Consider the following 19,084-nt stretch of genomic DNA (forward strand, 5'->3'; position numbering starts at 1 on the left):
TCGTACTATCAAATTCACAAAAACTCTGTCTGAATACATTGCCCTTCTTAATGGGTTCAGTTGACTATTTAAACTGCAATTTCCTATGACCTGTATCCCAAACACACACCATGTGAAACTGTACGTGGGCAACTGTGCACTCAATGGGTATGGACTGGTTATTATTATCAATTAAACTGACTCCATTAACACACCTGAAACATTGCTTAGCAACAAGAACATTTATACATTTACACTCTTTTTTTCCTCTGCACCTAACCTCACCAATATCGTTCTTATAGAGCCAGGAGGAGTGTTTTCTCTCTGACAGCCAAGATGGATCAAAGCCTGTTTTTCTGTGCTTGTCAGGGGAGGTTGCAGCGCTGTCAATGCCAGTGCCACTGTCGCCAGATTCAATGCGTTTGGCAGCGCGTTTAAAAAATGCCGATATTTTAGTTTGATTTTCCGACGTTTGGGGAGGTTGATGTCTGTAAGTCTTTGGTTTTTGGAAACTTTGGGTTTTTGGCTTTTCTTTTTCACTGCAGGCAACATATCGAGTTGTTGTCAACCCGAGTAACACTTCACCTGTCTCTCCTCTCCTGTGCTGTACTCCATGTGTCTGGACTAGGGTTGCAAATTGCACTTTCCTTAAGTGATTACTGGTAACATTAACTATCAATAAATCGATTAATTGTGATTAAAAAATAATAATAATAGCTTTGCTCATACCGAACATTACCAACTGCATTTTTCCTTAAGAAACGCCACAACAACATGTTGCATATTCTCTGACAGGACTGCACAGCCTATAAACCATATAAACATGTTGAGGCCTTGACATATGAAACACACTGAATATAGGTGAATAATGCTTTGCTTTGCCCATTTCATATATCTCCACCGCACTCTTCTTCCAGACTTCATATAATAGTTATATCGTCCCTTTTGTTTGCTAATGCTAGACACTGAAACACGCTTTCAGAATACACCATTCTGCTGATAGCTGGAATGTATGTAGACTGATTGTAATGTAGAATGTAATGAGAGAATTTGATTGTATATATATATATATATATATATCAGAATCAGATCTTTATTTGATCAGTTATATTTCACATGTTTAATCACATTTTTACTAACCGATTAATCAATCATCGATTAGGTTTTGATTTATTTTGACAAGACGCAGCTCTTAATAGAGTTTCACGTTTGTTTGTTTTTTTTCTGCGACTAAGCGACTAATGAAATCTTGACGACTAATGACCTTTCTGGTTAATTAACATTTGGTCGACTATCAGGGGGCAGCCCGATTACTTGTTGTGTTTTTTTATCTACATATTTGCATTCATTGTCCTGTCCATTATTGGTCTCCAAACAGATCATGGCAACAAAGTCAACAACAAAGATATGACTGGTTAAAGTGTGATTTGCAGTGACTCCCAAAGATCTGACACCAAAGTCTGTCCCCTCAAACGCTGCTGCTGTCGTCATGACCGTTCCTTCTTTATAGTTTCCTTGGTGATTATAAGGAAGTACTGATAGAATTAAACTGAATCTAGTATAACTGGCCTGTGTAATCTTAAAGATGGTTTATTGCTGTTACATGTGTTTTAACTAGGAGGAACAGAGATAGGGGAACAGTAAAGGCAGTGTCTGCTTGAGAATCTAACAAGCAGTTTGAAGGTGAGATTTGAAGAGTTTCTTATCAGATGTTCTTTAATAGCTGATTCATCCCTGCCTGAGGGTCATTTCAACTTGTCAAATCTCAGACTTTTTATAATCTCAACCTACTAATGCACATACACACACACATGAAGCACCCACACGGCAACACAAGCATGCGCCCACACATTCAAATGGCACTTCATCTTCCTTTATTAATCCAAAGATATTATCAGAGTCAGCGAGGCTCATTTTGTGCGTGTAGAGGATCTCCCGGCTTAACCTGCCTCACTCCCAGACAAATTTGTAAAGGAAATAATTGTTTAAATGTGACTCGAGCCTGTATTGTATTTGCACATTTAGACACGCACACAGACGCACACGGCTATGATTGCTGGCTCTGTATATTTTCTGAGTCTATCTCAGGGCCGCTTGTCTCTGAAATGAATTACCACGCTGCCTCACTGGTAATACCTGTCTCTTTATGGAATCAATTAGAGTCCAACATAAGGCACAGCTTCTGTTGTCACACACAGAATAATCACTCACACTTTCTCTGAGCCCAGCAGACCACGGATAAATCCACGCCACTGTATAGTTTAATGATGGAGTGGTTCTTTTCATCATTTAAAGATTATGCATCATGATGAGTGAGGGTGTGTGTGCGCGTTTTCGTTCTCTGCAGATGCACACTGAGTGCACAGTTCCAGGATTTTAATATGTAGATAGAGTAGATTAACTTTGAACCAGTCGGTACACTTATTTAAGCCTTTGAATGCAAACTGTTGACACAGTTTCTGTCAAAAATCACACCCGCCCACAGTCGTAATCCAGTCAAATATGCACACACACAGATATCAAACATACACTGCCGAAATCTGCAAACTCACTCTTTGCAGTTTCTCCTGTTTGTCCATGGAGGATAAATGTTTATAAATCCACTCAGAAAGCAGAACTTCACATTAAAATCATCAGATTTTGACATTTTACTCAGCATCAAAACTAATCAGGATAATTGTTGTCTGTTCTGTACTTTGTTACAGTGCAAGCTTAAAATGCTACAAGTCTATACAGCATGACTTTCCAAGATGTAGATTCATATTAAGATATAAATCAAGCTATCAGAACATGGCACAGGTGAAATCTACTGCCAGCTCATCGACCCAGTGGCAACTTTATATAAAGCAAAATCTAGGTGGAAAATTTCAAAATACCTTGATATTAAATGGAAATATATCGGGTCTATGACACCAGACAGGACCCCAGGCGCAGGCTGTGCAAAGATGCTTCTGAGACAGCACATAATAGCAGGGTGGAAGATGTAGGCAGGAAGAGCGTACATTGAACGCCATGACCAAGTGGCTGGCATAGTGTACAGCAACATCTGCACTGAGTTCCAAGGTCACAATGGAAGACACCTCCTAAGGTAAGATCCTGTGGGACCTTCAGATCTTAATATTATAAACTATTTCTGCCAATAGATGCCCCTAAATCCTACACACTGGACCTGAATTAGTATATTAAAATTACCAAAAGGGCTAAATGAGCATTCATTAATGTTTTACCATGAGGTTGCTACTCTACAGTTGGTTATCTATGACTGTGTCATACTGCAATTTCGCAACGTTGGCGGTGAAAGCAAACAAATCTGTCCATGTACTTTTAAAGTACATATACCACTATAAAGGTCTGCAAAATTTAGAGGAACAGGCACCATGTCATAGATAGATAGATAGATAGATAGATAGATAGGACAGTCGTCCACTAATCGGAAGATCGGCAGTTCAATCTCTTGCTCCTCCAGCCTGCATGTCGAAGTATCCTTGAGCTAGATATTGAAGCCCAAAGTGCTCTCGATGGCTGTTCCATTGATGTGTGAGTGTGTGTGAATGGTTACGGAGTCACGTATGGTAGCCTCGGCCACCTGTGTGTGAATGGGTGAATGTTACATGTAATGCGAAGGCGCTTTGAGTGGTCTGAAGACTAGAAAAGTGCTATACAAGTGCAGTCTATAGATAGATAGATAGATAGATAGATAGATAGACAGATAGATAGATAGCCTACAACAATTATAAATTAAATGATCAATTAAAATGTAAAAATAAATCAATTGTTATTTGTTTCCATGTAATTTTCAGTCAAAGCCACAGGGAGCCACTGGAGAGGGGCTGCATGTGGCACCAGGCCCAACCCGATCTCACACCAAAGTCATCGAAATCCGGCGCTTGGGCAGTGACTTGCGGCGTCACACACTGACAAAAAAAAAGCCATCCTTTAACAGCGGCATGATACGCGGCAGGTTGCTGTTATAGTTCAATGGTGTTTGGCAGCGTCAGGGGGAAACACAGCAGGAGAAGAACAAAAGTTAAGGCAGCAAAAGTCAGTGTACAGTAGGACCCCGACTTTCACCCGGGAGAATGGTGTTCGCATCCCGTAAGATTATAAAACCAAATCCTGTTGTTGTTTTTTCCTAAACCTAACCACATGCTTTTGTTGTCTAAACCCAATGTTCAATTTCCTGTGAAAACAGAAGTGTATTTTGAAAACAGACAATCCATGTAACAGGCAGAACTTGACACAGCGTCCCAGAACATCAACAACCAACGCACCCAGGGTACCTTGCACCTCGTATCTCAACATGGAAAGTCCATGAGCAAACGTCAATATGTGACGAGGTCGGAGTGAGAATGTGTTGCCAGGCTGCAGGTTGATTCCTTCTGTCCCTGAACTCAGGATCAGAATGTGCAGATCTGCTGTTTCCATTCATGTAGAGATAACTGCTATCTGTTATAAAGCTGTGACCTTACAGGCAGAAAAAACCTTTCATCAGTTACATTTTCTTTAACAGTCTTAAATCATACAGCACAATATATCTGCTGTAAACCTCTAATTATTATTATTTTTTTATAAACAACAAATGGCCTCATTTTTAAAGGGTTAAAAATCTGTCATTAAATTAAAGCTAATAACACCAGAGTCATTAATAAAAATATGTTAATTACTCTCAAGGTGAGAAACCATTAACCACTGTTTCAGGCTGATGGAAAAGATGCAGATGATGATGTGAAGGACAGCTGTCAGTGTCGAGATATGAGCTGAACTATACATTTAATCTGCAGTGAAGAGAGATCTGATTGAATACAAGACATGGCAACAAGCTGTCTTGGAAAAAAAAGTCAATGTTTGTGTGTGCTTATGTCACTCAGTGTGTACTGTACACAGGGTTAATTTTACACAGTGTAAAATACAGTCGTTACAAGTGTGCTGTACACACAGCAGTACTGCTTAGTTGGCTTAACCAGTTGGATTAACCCTACAGTCAAACACATTGTTTGCAAGTGTGTTTAAACTCTCTCTCTCTCTCTCTCTCTCTCTCTCTCTCTCTCTCTCTCTCTTTCTCTCTCACACACAGTCAATTTTAATTTTCTTGTGATAATTGAAAGCCTTGTTCTTTATGCTCGTGGGTAAGCTAGGACGGCAAACTGAACTTTTCTGTTTCTATAGAAACCAGTTCCAAGTTATATCCTTTTTAGGTAATGATCCTCAGGACTAATGGAGAAAAATGAAAATAGTAAATGATATATAGCATGTACAGTAGATGTCTTCAAAATAGAGTCCTGGCAAGGTTTAATTTTAAGAGGATGTTGTGTTGGATTTGTGCCAGAGAACAATCAGTCAATCAATCAGTCATTTAATTGTCACATGGAAGTATGCAAGGTACAGCTCCAGTGAAATGTGATCCCAGCAGCTTCCTTCAACTGAGCATTGTAATTTAGTCCTTTTTTACATCTGCTGACATTGTTGGCGGCTGCCTTGTAATTGTCCATGTTTCGGGATGGTTCTAGTAGTCCGTGGTTCCTGGATATGGAATGATTTAACTGTCCACACGACCTGACCTCAACAAGACAGCCAAATGGTCACTCCTCCTGAACAGGGGTCTGATTTATAAAACAATGCGTAGGATCCATACTAAAAATGTACATAAGGACGAAAGCTAAAACTGGCATGCACCAAAAACTATTTGACAGTTTCTGCAATCAACCCTGGAGTTCTGTGCGGAGTTTGCATGTTCTATTCGGGTTTTCCTGGGTACTCCAGCTTCCTCCCACAGTCCAAAGACATGCAGGTTAATTGGTGACTCTAAATTGTCCGTAGGTGTGAATGTGAATGGTTGACTGTCTCTATGTGTCAGCCCTGTGATAGTCTGGGTTTCCTGTCCTGGGTGTACCCTGCCTCTCACCTAATGTCAGCTGGGATAGGCTGCAGCCCCCCTTCGACCCCCAACAGGATAAGCTGTTACAGAAAATGGAATGGATATCTCGTTGATGTGGCATGGGGGTCGTCTAGTTTATTTTCCAACCCCTGTATAATGGCTCGCAGGAATCTAGTTAAGTTGGTGCAATCTTCTCCTTGATTTTTACCAATGTTTACATTTGAAAACATCAACCTGGCTAGCTAGCAGCTAGCTAGAACTCCAGACTGGTGAGTTGATGTCCTCATCCCGATTCGTGACTCTCAGCGACACACCACCACTGTCCAAAGCCAACCACAAATAGCACCACTAACACTTGTAATTGGACATAAGAGCCCAAATTTATTAGTAATTTAGCAGAGTTGACAGAAAGGCGACTGGAAATGTCCGTGCCTGTGTGATATTACAGTAACAGGGCAGCAGTGTTTAAAGTTACAGCCAAAATGACAGAGACTGAGGAAAAATGAGTGATGACTCATCACTGTAAGGATTTGTGCACTGCAGCTTATTTAATCTCTTCTGGAGACAAGGGGGCACTGATGGATGCTGAGCTCTCCTCCTGGCATGATCGAGCATATATACTCTGTAGGTTGACACACATGCATGCAAATACACACACAAATCAAACACAGCCTGCTTCTCACAGGAAATCATTGCAGTAATTAACGTCGTAGCGCGCTCCCTCGTCGCTGCTCTGATTGGCTGAAAGTCATCCTGAGAAGCAGCTCTGCGCAGTTCCCACAGGTATTTTTGCCAGAGCGGAATTATCCCAGCGCTTTGCAAGTACCAGGGGACATCATCAGCCTGTGTTAGTGTGTAAACATTTCTGTTTTCCCCAGTGCCCCTGTCCCAGTGTCTCCAGCCCACTCGGCACAAGTCATTTGTCAGCCTTGATTTAGATTAATCAACACTTCGGCCTCCTGCGGCTGGAGCTCAATCTGCACGCCCAATCAAATGTCCTGAATTTCCCGGACATGCTCCTGGTGGACTGGGTAAAGGGGGGGGGATATGATGGTAACGTGGAGGGGAACCAGAAATTGAAACTGGGAGAGAATCGCATGACAAGGAGGGAGAAGTGTGAGGCAAACAGAGAAAAAGAAAGATGGGGAGGAGGCGTAGCGAGGCTTATATATGTCTATCTAGGCCTCAGTTGAAAGTGGCTGAAGTGGTGTGTTGAGATTTGAGGGTCAGGCTCCCAAACCAGGGGGCGAGAGTGAGGACAGAGTGCTGGGGGTGCGATAAGAAGCAGAGGTGTGGGGGGTGAAGAGGGGTGGGCAGCCTCTTTGTGCTATAGAAAGGAGGAGGGCTGAAGGGGTGTGTGTGTGTGTGTGTGTGTGTGTGTGTGTGGAGGGATGGGCTGTAAGGAGAACAGAAAAAGAAGGCAGGTGATGAGGAGAAAAATAGGCCAAGGGGGGTTTGGAGTGATGTTTGGAAGATAAGCCAAAGCTTCGGTTGGAGGAAATAGCTAGATAGCTACACAGGAAAAAAAAAAAAGGTTGGCTGCAAAGTGGAGGGGCGACATATCTGGAGGATAAAGAGGAGATACAGAGGGTCTTGTCTCCAGGAAGTGGAGATATGTGATCTCTTGCATGGAGAAAGGAGATGAAAGAGAAATAGTAAATTAATTCCTTAGATCTGTTATTCTCAAGACAGGGTATGAGCGTAAAGCCAGGGGTGCGTGTAAAGCTCCAGAGGCTGTGCAACACACAAAAAAATCACAATTTCTGCATAAAATTATTACATTTAGGTACGAATGGCATGAGCAAGTCTTGTCGCTATTAAACTGCAAATTAGTATAATGTAACTTCATGTTTTTAAATTAGGCATGAATATCTTGTAGCTTAAATTGGTTTGAATGCGCCACATTTCCGTCTAATCGTCTCTCCATTGTTATGAAATGTGGGGTTTGCCTGAGCACTATCAGAAACACGAACCTCGGCGACTACACAATGTCACTGTGAATCATTTCAGTCTTCCAGTTATTAGTATGTACGCTTTATTCAAGCTGTGTTAATTATTTACCAAACATGCATGAATAATGTTAAACGTTTCCCGCTGCAGCCGCCATCCTCTGTTGTTGCACCACTGACATGATTTTAAAATGCTGCTCCTCATTTATACTGTAAATAACTGAAAGGTTCAGGGCTGAAATACATCACTGACCTTCTGCTACAACTCTCCAGTTACTATGTATGCAGGTGCATCGCTGCTGTACGCAGGGAGCTGAACAACACTTCCAATAAAGGGTGAGGACAGAAGTTGGCCTTTGAAGTTTTTTTCTGGTGCAAGTGTGGAACTGTGAAAACAGTGTTACAAGTACAAATGTATTTTTATATATATACACATACATATATTGGGTTTAAAGGTATACACCAACTGTTAATTAGATTGTCAGGTCCTGAGGAAGTGAAAAAAAACAACCTTAAGTCACATTTAGGAGTACAACACAGTAGTAAATGTAGTAAACAAATGCTTATAGACAAATGAATAATATAATAATTAGGGAGATTAATATTCTGTTGTGTGCACAATAACAAAGGCTGGAAACTAATTATAACTCCTTTTAGAAAACTGGTAACACAGCAACTACTGTATAAAATACTGTTATGTACCAAACTGCTACAATAAGGGTGTGTGATGACGTAGCTTTTTCAAATTAATGGTGTCAGGGTGCTGGGGATCGCTTCATCCCAGTGCTCATAAAAAAATTCCTCGTATTGTGTAGGTTTTTTTTCTGTGACAACAACAACAGCTTGACATTAAAGGTAGCTAGGTAGCTAACGTAATGCTACGTTAACAGAGGTTTGACTACACAGTTAATAACGAGTTTACATTGCAAATTGTCATAAGAGCATAACTGTCACTGTGATGCAGTATTGCAAACACAAAAATTAATCTTGGATACTAAGCTTCTTGTTCGACCTCCCGCATCGAGCAAAGAATGGAGTGGAACCTTTCTCAAATCCCAACCTGCTTTCCCACAAGCAACATTGCCAGTTCAAATGTTATCACTCAATTAAATGGGCATTATCAGGGGTTATCAGCCTCATAGATATGGATCAGAGGGGTCCTGCTACACTGATTAGTAGGTTGAGAACACTGTTATGGAGGTGGTCAGGGCTGTGGATGGGTCAAACAAATGCAGGACTTTCACCAAGGAGACTGGGTTTGTGTCCCAAAGGAAACCACTAATTATTTTAACCACTTAACATATGTCATGTGACAAAGCATAACTTTAGTAACAAACATTTTTAAGCCAAACTGTGGTGTATTTTTTAAACCTAACTACATAGTTTTGGTGCTTAAGTTTAACGAAAGTGAAAATGAAAGCTAATGAAGCTGCTTTTGATGTTAACAGCCATTTAATGGGCTGATAACATCGTTCTCAACCCACTAGTTGGTGTAGGAGACTGATTAACACTAATAACAGCCATTTAATTGAGTGATAATATTGGCAATGGGTCCACTGTTCCTCGTTTCAGTTTGTAAATATGGATTGGTGCGGGATCAGCAGGCCTTTCTGTTGACAGAAGATGACACAAGCGAGTGAAAGGGTTGCGATAAAGTCCTCTTCTTGGGTTTATAGTGGATGGTCTGGGTTGGTGTGTCCTGATCTTGGTTAGTGAGCTCTGGTTCTGATTGAGTTAGTCTGGCCTCAGTAGGTATTCTGGTCAGTGGGTCAGCGCCTGCAGCCATGCCTCTCTTGGGTCGTTCGTTAAAGTGATGTTTCTCGTCAAGTGTTCAAATCACACCATTTAATTGGCCTCCAGCCCCCTGGACAGGAGCCAATTACAGCGCCCTCCATCTCTGCACTTGTGTTTTAGCTTCAGTGCTCACACTGGTCTTTCTCGCTCCACCTCTTTCCCCATTTTTGTCTTTACATTGGCATTTACACCATCATGGGTATTGACATACATTTTCATTTTCAATATATGTTCTTGGTCAGTGGTAATTTCCCCCCAATTTTCTTAAGACACATGAAAGGGAGTTTTTAGAGGGATGACTCCCGGTGTCATTGAGAGAAAATTACTTTCTCTTTGGTCTCATTTTCACCGTAAAAGGAGATTCCACATGAACCCACAGCAGTGGGGAAAGTGGTCCCCATACCCTCTGGTGTCAAAATAAAAGAGGCATAAAAGACAGAGAGGATGTGGAGCCTGCAGAGATGATGAGACGTGTGTGACAGAGACACTTTGTCAGAGAACAAGACAGTAGTTTCTAAATGTCTAGATTACAGTGTGCCAGGTTAGAAAGGCCAAGGTTTACAGTACAACGTGGTGGAGCTCGGGTGTGTCGAGGAATTTTATCTCTGCTTCTGGTGCACGGTGTCATTTTGTCATGGGATATGGACACTATGGATAAGGCTGAGGTTGAGGAGGAGGCACTTGTTGCAACATTGATCCCTCAGTCAGTATGAAATTGCCAAAAAAGATAAAGGAGCGTTTATTTAGTTCATCATCACATAATCCCCCACAGTGCCTCTCACGGTATAATGGGCCTCTGTCTTCCGCTGCCTCGGACAGAGCACCTATTATGTCATCAAAAAGGGACGATTAGCAGAGGAAAGGGGAGATGAAAGCGAGGGCACCAACTACCTGTTCACAAAGGCTTTAATTTTTACCGGTAATTAAAGGCTGACATTTCCCTGATGGATCATCAGGGGCCACGGAACAAACGGTTGAGAAGGAGCGACAGAGAGGAAAAGAAGCAGGATTCTCCTCTGTTAAAAGCTCTCAGGCTTGTAATGGTAATTAAGGGCTTGTCTCTGGAGAGGGGACGATATTAGAAACAGAGGAGAGGCGGAGGGGGTGGGCCCCAACTCTTTCATGTTCTCGTTGCCCTTACTCATTCCTCCACTTATTCTGCCCAAATCCGCTCTTTCGCTGTACTTCTCACCCCTTCAGTTCCCCCACCTCGCACCGACCTGCACTTCTCCGCAATGCAGAGTAAAAAGTAATCAGTTCAGCCTATCGTCATTGTTCCACATCACCTCACTGCTATGCCACAGACAAAAAAGGCCACATCTTTACACGCATTCGGGCAGGTAGAACTGCTCGGAAAATGTTGACTGGTTGTTTGCACCCAGAATTTTGTCTCAGCCCTCCTCCAATTAGAGCCGACTTTGATTGTTGCTCGCCGTCGGCACAAAGCAGCAGAGGTCCTAATGTGGCACAGTACCTGTCTTCAGTGTTTTTTCTGGTCTTGACGGAGCCCACAGAGCTGCTCCTACCCAGCACAGTAGGCGTTGTCATGGTAACCTGCAGGCGGCAGAAGGAAAGGCACATTGACAGACAGATTTGGACTTTCCTGAGCTCAACACTCCACTCCTGATACAACGAGGAAACAGTAAACACACCTGCCCAGTCCTCTGGAGATGTCCCACCCTTCCGCTGAGAGATGCGTCTGGACGGAGATGCGGGATCAGATATTTTTAGCAACGGGAATTGGAATGAGAATTGTGGAATCTCTAGGGGATGTTGCTGATGCTGACTAGCTGTCGTTCACTGTCTTCTCTCTATGCTTTTTGTTTTTTTTTTTTGTTTTTTTATCACTTTCTGCCTCTCCCCAAACTCACTCTCTTGCCCTTGACTCGAGCGTGTGCATATTGTTGAGGTCTGCTACTGTATGATTGTGGGGTGAATCTGAGGCTGCATGTAGTTTACATAAGACAGCATACAGGAAATTATCATATGCAACATGCACTGGGGACTTTTGTCACTGCCACTTTCTATAGTGATCCATCCATTTTAACCATGCAGATGGATGTACCTCCCTTTGCTACACTGAGCACACACACACACACACACACACACACACATAGCAGTAATGTATTGAAAGCAATCCAAAATATACCACGAAGTACCACAAAGGTTTAATTTGTTGTTCAGAGCCAAATGTGTCTATTTGTTGCTTGTCTTATTCGCCTCTCTTATCCCTCTCTTGTGCGGAAAAAGGATTACACAGTACCATGTGCACTTTTTCATGCTTGTTTCACACCTTGTGGGGGAAGAATCGTGACTGACAGGTCTTGTATCAGATTCTCCTGCAGCGATATCCACAGGAAATCTTCACAAACACGATTTCTCCCCCTCTTTCTCTCTCACACACGCAGACACACATATACAGTACATATGCACGCACAAGCACTTTCTGCTTGGCCGTTTTAATTAATGCTTAAAATACCCAAACTCTGAAACGACAGTCTCTGTCAAAAGCAGGGCTGTAGAAAAACGCTGCTTTGGGTGAAAGCCTTACATTAACTCCACTTCTGGTCATTTTTCACCTCAGATGAAGGGTTATATGGCACGATATATATGGAATGAAAAACCTCTCTCGTATTTAGATTCATAGCTCGCCTTAAAATCTCATTTGATAAACTCAAGGTAATAACAGGTCTCCTCTCACTCTGCTGCTCTTATCTCGTCATATGTTGACATTTAAAGAATATGAGGGTTTTATTTGATATACATCAGTACGTTACTGCCAGTACAGTCTGATAGGTGTGCATATGCTTGCAGCATCTTCCCAACCAAGCCTCAACCAAAGCAATGAGGACGCCAACTGGCTACCATCAAGTAAATGTGTCTGATAACAGGAGAGAGAAATTTACAATTTAAGGTTTATTCTGTTTTTATTTAAATATCCTCCTGAGACCCTGCATCCTCATATGATGACACTACATCTTGGATTTGTTGTACCACATACTTTATTCTGCTTTATTCGTCTACAGCTGATCCTGACACAAAAGTGGGCAAGGTGCAAAACCTGATCAGATTTCATTGTTTTATTTGTGCTTAATAACATCTGTAGTTTAACAATGCATACAAATCTGACCAATTTTAGCAACAAGCTAAGATGCTGTTTATAAAAAAGTACTCATTTGAGGACACTGGGACTTAATTATTGTATTATTGCAGCTTTTATAAAGGCCAGGAAGGTGTGATAAAAAGGACATTCTTCTTCATTCTTAACTTGGAGTGTGGAGCAACAAAAATTCATACGGAGCTATAAATTGAACAAATCGACTTTTGAATTAAGTTTTGAACAGTTTTAGACTTTAACAGTGACCTCTAACACACAGAGTTATAAAACATTGCATTGTTTTCAGTTTTGTTGTTGCACAAAACGTTCAGGCATTGAAATAAACTGTTTTATACATCATTACACGTTTGTGACTATTAAAAATACACCTGTTGTCCTCATATGAGGACATCGTTTTGTTTTTCAAAAACTACTTCCTGTTCAAAGACAGTCTTTAGGTTTTATTTTAGTCATCAAGTCCTACTAATCCCAAATAGCAAGGAGGAATTGAAAGTGCATACAAAACAAAAGCTGGGGTCTCAAGAGGATGTAATTGCTCACTTGCAACAACCATCGCTAAGTGGTTGTGATGCAGAAGAAAAAAAAGGGATCACACATTGGATGGCAGATTGACTGGGTTCTTCCAGCAGGAAGACATTATTAGTATCCAGTAAACACAGACTGACGAGATGGTGCTACAGTATGAAAAGCAGATAATGTGCCTTTAAAAGTTGGATTTTTTTACTGCAGTCATCTTGTCGCACCCTCTTCTTCTGTAGCCCACCAATGGTTTATCTCCATACACCCAACTCCTAACATTGACACATTAACAGTAGTGGATGGGATGGACATAATCTGCGTTCTCTTTTGCTTATTTTCTGAAAATGTAGTTTAAATTAGCCCTAAATTTAGGGTAGATGCTTGGCTCCTGACTCAAAGCATGTTGAAGAAGAAACAAAAAAACAGTGTAATAATCATTCCTTCTCTGGGGACAATGACTATTTATTTCATGACAATATAATAGTTATTGAGACCAAAGTGATGGATCAACAAACCAACACTGCCATCCCAAGAGCCAAACCGCTAACATAGCTAACAATGGCAACCAGCTAAATCAAATTTAAATGATCAATACAATATTGAGTATATTTTAACTTTATTTGTCTAATTAGGTTAAATTCAATTTGGATAGGTCTGAAAACAACAGTGTCCTCGTCGCCAATACTTGGTTTAATGGGTGCGAAAACAGTGACGATTACTCACAATAACCTAGTAACTCTATTAAAGCTGGGGTAGGCACAGCGATGCAGTGGTTAGCATTGTCTCCTCACAGCAAGAGGGTTCCTGGGGGGTTCAAACCCAAGGTTGGGGAGCCCTGTGTGGAGTTTGCATGTTCTCCCCATGTCAGCGTGGGTTTTCTCCGGGTACTCCAGCTTCCTCCCACAGTCCAAAGACCTGCAGGTTAACTGGTGACTCTAAATTGTCCGTAGGTGTGAATGTGAGTGTGAATGGTTGTCTGTCTCTATGTGTCAGCCCTGTGATAGTCTAGCAACCTGTTCAGGGTGTACCCTGCCTCTCGCCCAGTGTCAGCTGGGATAGGCTCCAGCACCCCTGCGACCCCTAACAGGATAGGTGGTTACAGAAAATGGATGAATGAATGACCTCATTTTCTGTCCTAAGTCCCTCCCACCAGATGACACACAAACCCCCCAACAGCGGGTGTCACAGTGGGCTAGTGGCCAGTAGCAGAGCCAGGTCTAACCTGTGTAACAGCAGCAACAGAAAGTTTGCGGGGAGTCAGGGCTGTCTACGCTGGCTGGACTTTGGTTGCTGCAGCTGCTGACTGGTGTTCTGTCTCAGGAGCTGCTGCCTACTCTCCTCCCAGCAACGTGGTCTGTAGCAGTGGAAAGTGAGGCGGTGCACACTGCCTTTCAAGGTCTTTGGCTCCGGTTAGCAGAGGGATTAAATAATAGCGACTAGTTTTCTCTCAGAATACTTGAATTACAAAATGCTCAAAGTTTTTGTTTTTGTGGAACCTTTGCCCAAAGACACAAATGAAACCGCCTTCCCAGGCTTTGACAAGTAGTGTACTTATTCAGTTTCAAATAAAGCTCAATAATTAATGTTTCCTCTGGCTGCTTCCTTTGGATGGTTGACCTTCGCTGTACAGATTGATGTACAGCATGTTGAGATTTTTATCACCAGAAAGCTGTTTTCACATTTTTTCTGCTGTACTGTGAGTCTGAGACATTCACATATGGGCAAAATCTTTTTATATCACAGCCAGTGTGGAAGCCAGTCACCATGGCCCAACGGTCAAATTATACGAGTGAAACCTTGAAATCTCCAATGGACACACTGTACACTCAGAATGAACTTCAGTGAAGCCGTGGACACTTTTGTATTGGACATAAACGAAAGCATGCTTTTAAGTCTCATATTATGTTTGGGTGGGATCTCTATTTTGCTGTATGACATCATACTGCAATTACGAATGCTCTTAGAAATAAAACGGTGCTTCTGCAAGACAAGATGGAAAAAGGGAGATGATGCACGCAGCTGTTTCCCTTGGTAACATCATGTTTTTGGATTAGTGCACAGAGTGAAAACTGGTAGGAACAGGCAGTCCCGAGGATGTGATGTGATGTTAAAAGGACGCTGGTTTTCTAATTCTAATATTTTCGCTGTCAGTTGTGCAAACTTTTTTACCTTCCACATATCCCCAGACTCTCCTGCATTTTATGGTTGTCAGAAATGATTGAGTTGAACTGGGATGATGTGTTTTGTTTTTTTTTGCTGCATAGTTGTGCATTATTTCATCACAGTAGCTATAATATAGTGCACATAATGGTGCTGTGTTTTGATGCCACACTTTTCAAATTACTGTAGCTGATATAGTAGGATCAGCTAAAATGGAATTAGGAGGATTTCCAAAATGAGTGACAGTTTAATGAAGACTGGATAGATACTTCTTTTTTTTAAACACAATACGAACACCTCAACGTGCTTGGTTTACACAGAACTTCCAACTCACTCCTCCCACCTGCACAGAGCAGGAAAATCAAACAAATGTGCAAAGTGCACTTCAGGGTGAAGAAAACACCAACATGTGGTATTGCTTCTTGTGCCAGACTTCACCCTGCCTTGAAAATAGAGCACTAAGAGAACATTGGGTTGTGATGAAGACCAGAGTGTGTTATGAAACATCAAACACACTCGGACTATGACTTATTCAAAAAGCACTCCAGATTGTTGCTTATTCTACAAATAAAATATGGTGGTGGCTGTCACACACAAAGAAATGCACAATCCAACTCTGCTCGGAGCAGTGACATGTGAAAGACAACGGGCCTATTCAGTGGATTCTGGGAGAAAGAGAAGAGACAGAGAAGACAGGACTGACATTGACGTGCATGTGTGCGTCTGTTCGTTTATAATCATGTTTGTATGCGCATGGTTTTATTGTTTCTTTTTTTTCCCTGCCTGTCTGTTCATTCATCTGCCCTTCTGTCTGCATATCTGTCAATCTCACTGTGTGCGCTGTGCATCTGTGCTGAATTTGGACAGCATCTGCAGAGTGTTTTCTGTGCAAGGTTTGTTTTCCTCTCCTCTGGCTTGGAAAGTATTCCTCTGTCTGAATGTGAGTGCCAGCTCTGTGAAGCCTAATTATCCCAAATACTGTGAAATCAGCTAAACACGCACCGAGGGTTGATGCAAATCAAATTCATGACCCTCTGTAGCACGCGTCATTTTATAGGCTCTCTAAATGTGAGCACCATTCTTGGTCTCTTATGCAGTCTCGCTCATTCATCTGGCCATGCAACTAAGAGAGCCACTGTATGTATTTTTTATTTTTATTTATGTATTTTCTAATAGAGGACTACTTCTACTATGGGTTTCTTTCAAAAGCGTGATGTGTTTTTCTGTTTATTTTCTTATCGTAATGAATGCACTTACTATAAGTGCATTCAGTAAGCACAGTCATTCAGTTATTGTATTAAATATATAAGTCACTTTACACATATGCGTCTGCCAAATGAATGTATTGGAGGATAATGGTGTTTCCAACTGTGCTTGCCAGTGGAAACTGAACAGCTTGTCATTTTAAGGAGTAATTTAATTCTAGTCTGAAAAGCAGTGTTTAACTGCCCTTCGACCACACCTGAAAGTGATGCGGGAAAAAGCGAATAAGTGTGTTAAGATTGAGATGAGAAGATTGATTCAACTCACATGCTTAAATGCAAAAATGTGAAGCTATAAAAACCACTTGGTTATGGTCAGGAAAAAAATCATGTTTTGGCTTAAAAATACATGATTTGGGGGGCGCAAGCCTGGCAGTAAAAGCAGCAATGTCTTGGTAAAAAAAACAAAGCTTTCCATGGCACGATCCCTGTTTAAAACAGCCACAGGTCACTAAAAAAAAACACAATTGGGGGCTAAAAAGCCACTGGAAAAAGAGCCACGGGTCCCAAAATAAAGCACGTTTGGGGGCTGAAAAGCAACAGGAAAAATAGCAATGGGTTCCTCAAAAAAAGCACATTTGGGGCTAAAGAGCAGCTGGAAAAATCAACCAAAAACAACACCTTTGGGGGGGTTAAAAAGCTGTTGGAAAAAGAGCCATGGGTCCCTAAAAAACATGTTTTAGGGCTGATAAGCCACTGTAAAATAGCGACAGGTTGATTAAAAAAACCACACAGATTTAGTGGCTAAAAAGGAGCAGGAAACACAACAGTGACTTGCTAAGAAAAAATTATGTTGTTCATGGTCTCGAACAGTGGTTTGCAGCATGGTAGGTGTCTCATCTAGGTGTCACGCCATCCACCATCCCCTCCATCCCCCAATTGCAAAGTCAGCTCATATAGACCCTTTTATTGTTAGTAAACAGTATGCCCTTTTTAGTGGGCGGGGCTTAGCTGGAGGCGAAACAATTCTCCACAGACATTAGCTCTAGACCAAACTGGCTGACCCATATGCTCTCACTCAGTGGATGGATGATGTCACAGGAAGCTTTGTGGTTGATTACTATGCCAATTTTACAAAGGAGGACGACACTTGGACGGTTTCCTCCGGTTTGTTTTGCTATCGAAGCTAACGTTAGCTAATGCGCTAAAAAGTTAGCGTTACGGAGAAATCCAATATTCCTCTTAAAACCTCCCCAGTTTCTGATGAGGTGGACATGATAACCCTTAATACACATAACGTTATTCATCCCCACAACAGGAAATACTTTTTCCCTAACCTGATATGAAGTGTGTGCTGCACATGTGAGCATTTTGTCTTATCGCATTTAACCATAATTGTCTTTGTTTTTGTTGACAGGCAGTAGCAGCTGGTATGCGATAGAATTCAAGATTTGAGCCATGACTCCTTCTATTCTGGCTCCCAATAGTACAACAAGACGACACTTTAAGACTCCTATGTAGCCTACAGCCCTGTGGTGGAGAGTCGCGTTTTGCCTCCAGCTAACAAACTGACGGTCCTAAAAGGGTCTGTACTACGTCACTTTAGAAACATGGAAATGATACATATGAAACATGTAAATGTAATGTATTAGTGGTTTGAAGAAATGTGCAATGCCAACATTTTTTTCTGACAACAGTGCTGAGCAGCTGGGTAGCTTACCATAGCATAAAAAGTTAGCCTGCGCCTCAACTTGTACAAAAGCCATCATGTAAACCGACAAGTTGTGGTTTTACAGGAGGTTATGAGTGGGTTTTATCGTCCCAGGAAATTTAACAGTGATGACAAGACTACAGGAAGTCGCTGCACCCAAACAAACCAGATACACTGTGTGATCTAGTGAGCTTTAGAGGTGCTGGTAGGTGGCTTTTTTTTTTACCTTCAGACAAAGCCAAGGTAGCTGTTTTTCTCCTTTGACAGCACTTCTGTGACTCATTAAGTTATGTTGCTAAATGCTAAAAAAAAACATCTAATAATAGTCTGTTGGAAGCATGAGGTGTACCAGCCAGCACCGTATCACATACCCATTTGTCCTGGCTTTTCAGACAGACCAGTGAAAGAAACCTTCAATGAGAAAATGGTGTTGTGGAGACCAGGGACACAGAGGCTGGATTACATTGGAGATGAGACTTTGGCACTCTTTACAACTTCACCTCCACTGCACATCCAGTTATAATTAGGTTCAAGAGGTATCCTTTCAAATTATACTGTCCTCCACTAAGTATTCATCATGTAGCTCCTGGTGAACCAGAGTCGTAATCAGTCTGTGTGGAAGTCGTTGAGACTCTCAGAGATGAGGGGCAGAAATAAAAGAAAGGGTGGATCTTAAATCTCATTTCCATCAGGCGCTGTGACCAACTCTCAGCCGGGGGGGAGGATGTCAATCACTCAGACTACATGCATTTGTTCCACACCCACGCATGCGTGAAG

At 41.8% G+C, this 19,084-nt stretch overlaps 1 protein-coding gene across 4 annotated transcripts in view; it reads left to right on the forward strand.

The window, feature by feature from the left end:
• il1rapl1a (interleukin 1 receptor accessory protein-like 1a) overlaps positions 1–19,084 on the forward strand; it is a 278,552-nt gene that overhangs the window by 220,673 nt on the left and 38,795 nt on the right. The window lies entirely within an intron of this gene.

Source organism: Epinephelus moara, chromosome 7 (genome assembly GCF_006386435.1).
Source record: "Epinephelus moara isolate mb chromosome 7, YSFRI_EMoa_1.0, whole genome shotgun sequence".
In the NCBI taxonomy this organism is placed as follows: domain Eukaryota; kingdom Metazoa; phylum Chordata; class Actinopteri; order Perciformes; family Serranidae; genus Epinephelus; species Epinephelus moara.